This window comes from Hyla sarda, chromosome 8, assembly GCF_029499605.1.
Source record: "Hyla sarda isolate aHylSar1 chromosome 8, aHylSar1.hap1, whole genome shotgun sequence".
In the NCBI taxonomy this organism is placed as follows: domain Eukaryota; kingdom Metazoa; phylum Chordata; class Amphibia; order Anura; family Hylidae; genus Hyla; species Hyla sarda.
Window position 1 is genome coordinate 204,205,567 of NC_079196.1, and position 3,275 is coordinate 204,208,841.

General features: G+C 48.0%; 1 pseudogene; it reads left to right on the forward strand.

The window, feature by feature from the left end:
• Window positions 1-598: 598 nt before the first annotated feature.
• Window positions 599-727, forward strand: LOC130290010 (U2 spliceosomal RNA; annotated as a pseudogene).
• Window positions 728-3,275: the final 2,548 nt, after the last annotated feature.

Sequence of the window (3,275 nt, forward strand, 5' to 3'; positions counted from 1 at the left end):
ATGGTCCTGTTAAAAACTACAGATCGGGGCACAAAATAATGATCCCTCATACAGGCCCGTCTAAGGAGAAAAAAAAATGGGGTCAGAATAGGACAAAATTTCCCCCACATATGTGTATCCTGTGATGTCACGCATATATAATTAATTATGCAAATTAGCATGGCCAGTATTTTTGGGGCAAGAAAGGTGGCAACCCTAGCTTTAATGTATACGTCTTACCTGAGCACTTGTCCAACCTCACATTGCATATTACAGATCTATTCAGCACATAGAAAGAATCAGCAATAACCCTGAGAACAAGGGCACAAGGGCACCCTCCTGAGGTCCAGTCCAGTCCAGACGCCTCACAGCCAGTGTCCAGCACATCTGGAGGCCTCAAGCCTAACCAGCAGTCACATGTCAGTAAGTCAAGTCCTCTCTGTCTTCAGTTATGTGAAGTCTATTTTAGTCAGCGTGGCTGTCCTAAAGTCTGTCAAACTCATTACAAGTCCCAGAAAGCTGCAAGGTCCTTCTGTGTTACTGGTCACCTCTCTGGGATCCTGGCCTAGCTGTAAAGACTGTACCACTTGTCTACCTCAGTAAAGCTACTGTTAACCCTAACGCTTCTCGGCCTTTTGGCTAAGATCAAGTGTAGTATCTGTTCTTATCAGTTTCATGCTGGGGGGGATGGGTATTCCGGGGCTGTTTCTGAGGAATCAGCTCGATGGCTGCCCCGACGTGACCTGTTTCCTCCGGGCCTCGCCATGAAGCTGAGAGGGTCTAGAGTCGAGGTACTTTAGTGCCTCGGGGAGTGGTGACCCTGAGGTGCCAATGGTGCCCTTAGTGTATTGGCTCACTGAGTGGAAGCATGGGCACCATGATCTCTTCACCTTTGTGGCACTCACCTCTTGATTCCCGGCCTTCTGGCTAGGATCAGAATTTTTTTTATAGATCTGTCCGGGCAGTATATCTGCACACTTCACTTATTTATTTATTTTGGTTCACTGTGTCACTTTTTGTGTGTTGTGTGTCCACAGGATTTGTCAGGAAGCGGTAGCCCTTGTGGGTGTCCCTCCTGGCGGTCTAGGGGAGGTGTGTGTGGCCATTAGGTTCCGCACCTACCTGCAAACACCCTGGGTGCTCCTGCTTTGGCGGGGTACCTACCATTTTGCCAAGGGGGATGCCGGGAGCATTTGTGGTCCCCTAGTAGCTTCAGCGAAAAGGGACATCGAACCTGGAACCTCGCAGGTACCTTTTTGTCCGGAGGTGAAGGGTAAGGTTTGTTGGGGGGCCTCTCTCCTATCGGAGAAGGGCTTGCGATAGACCGCATCCTCTGTGCCCGTTTTTCTTAGTGTATCGCGTTTTGCACTTTTTCTTGCACTTTGGGTGATTCGAGAGCATGTTCCTCGGCTCTTAGATAAAAATAAAAAAGTCCCAGCAAGCTGTGAGGTCCTTCTGTGTTACTGGTCACCTCTCTGGGATCCTGGCCTAGCTATAAAGACTGTTACCATCTGTCTACCTCAGTAAAGCTACCGTTAACCCTGACCTGGCCTTGGACTCCTATTTGCCCTGCCAAACTAGGACTAGCGGTGCTACCTTCAGGTGGTTACATAGGCAAACCCCGCCCTGGCGTCACGAACATTTAGGGGTTAATATCATCTGCCCCTTAGCTATAACATCTGCCCCATTCAGCTCACATCGCACCCCCCATGGCGCACCACAATTTTATATCAAGAAGTGAATTAAAGGGATAAAAACTAAATTAAGGGGGTGCTCCCATGTGTAGTATATCAGTAGATGTGCATCCCGCCACCATGCCAATGTGTTATACAGATCAAGTAGGGTTGCCACCTTTCTTGCAAAAAACAGACTAGCCATGCTAATTTGCATAATTAATTATATATGTGTAAAATCACAGGATACACATATGCAGGGGAAATTTTGTCCTATTTTGACCCCTAACACTTTTTTATTTCTCCTTTTTTTTTTGCACCCTGATCTCAAGTTTTTAACAGGACAATTTTTGTTGTGATGTGACTTTTTGATCGCTTTTTTTTTTAAATTAAATTTGGTAGTTGCAGTTAGTTACTAACTACAACTTCCAGCATGCCCTGATACAGTCTGTGGCTCAGCAGCTGCCCCAAACGAAAACTTCAAGTCCCAGCATGTTGGACTATATAGTAGTATATAGTATAGGTCAGTGTTTCCCAACCAGGGGTGCCTCCAGCTGTTGCAAAATAACAATTCCCAGCATGTTTGACTATATACTAGTATATAGTATAGGTCAGTGTTTCTCACCCAGGGGGGCCTCCAGCTGTTGCAAAACTATAACTCCCAGCATGTCCGCACAGCCGTTGGCTGTCCGGGCATGCTGGGAGTTGTAGTTTTGCAACAGCTGGAGGTGCCCTGATTGGGAAACACTGGTCTAGGTTAAGGTGCAATAATCCAGGAGGATTGGTTGGATAAATACCGACCATTGCATTGCCGGTATTTTTAATATAAAAATACCGGCAGGGTGGCCAAAATACCGTTTGTGCCGGTAAAATACCGTCCGGGAGGCAACCCTAGCTTCAGTCCAGGACGCTGCATCAGTCATTCTGGTGGACCTAAGGAAGGCACATAAAGGTGCCAAAACGCGTTTACCAGCTATGAACCCTATAAAATCATTGTCGCCCTGTGTATTGCGTGAGGTTGTGATTTTGCAAGTTTTGAGCAGCGCCTAAGTTTTGTGCTACTTTTATATTTTTAACCCCTCTGTATACTAAATTGCTTCTTTACTAGTGCTGGGTCCCAATATTTGGTTACCACAATGCTTTTCGTGCTGATAACGCCCCCCTCGGCTTATACTCGAGTGAACTCTCCACCTGTCAATCCCTTCTCAGTGGTCTTCAACCTGCAGACCTCCAGATGTTACAAAACTACAACTCCAAGCATGCCGGCATGCTGGGAGTTGTAGTTTTGAAACATCTGTAGGTCCGCAGGTTGAAGACCACTTCATCATCATCCAGACCCCCCCTTTAGTTTTCTACTCACCTCCCCTTGGTGGGAAGGAAGGGTGAGCTGGTCCGGGCCATCTATGCTGCAGGGACCATCCGGTGGGGAGGGTTAGTCGTTCCGGGCTGTCCATTTACACCGGGGGGCCCTCTTCTCTGCTCCGGCCTGCCCTGGACTAGTGACGTTGTCTTGACGACGACGCACAGGGACGTCCCTGAGAATGAACGTCCCTGTGCGTCGTCAAGGCAACGTCACTAGTCCGAGGCCGGAGCGGAGAAGAGGGCCCCCCGGTGTAATTGGAC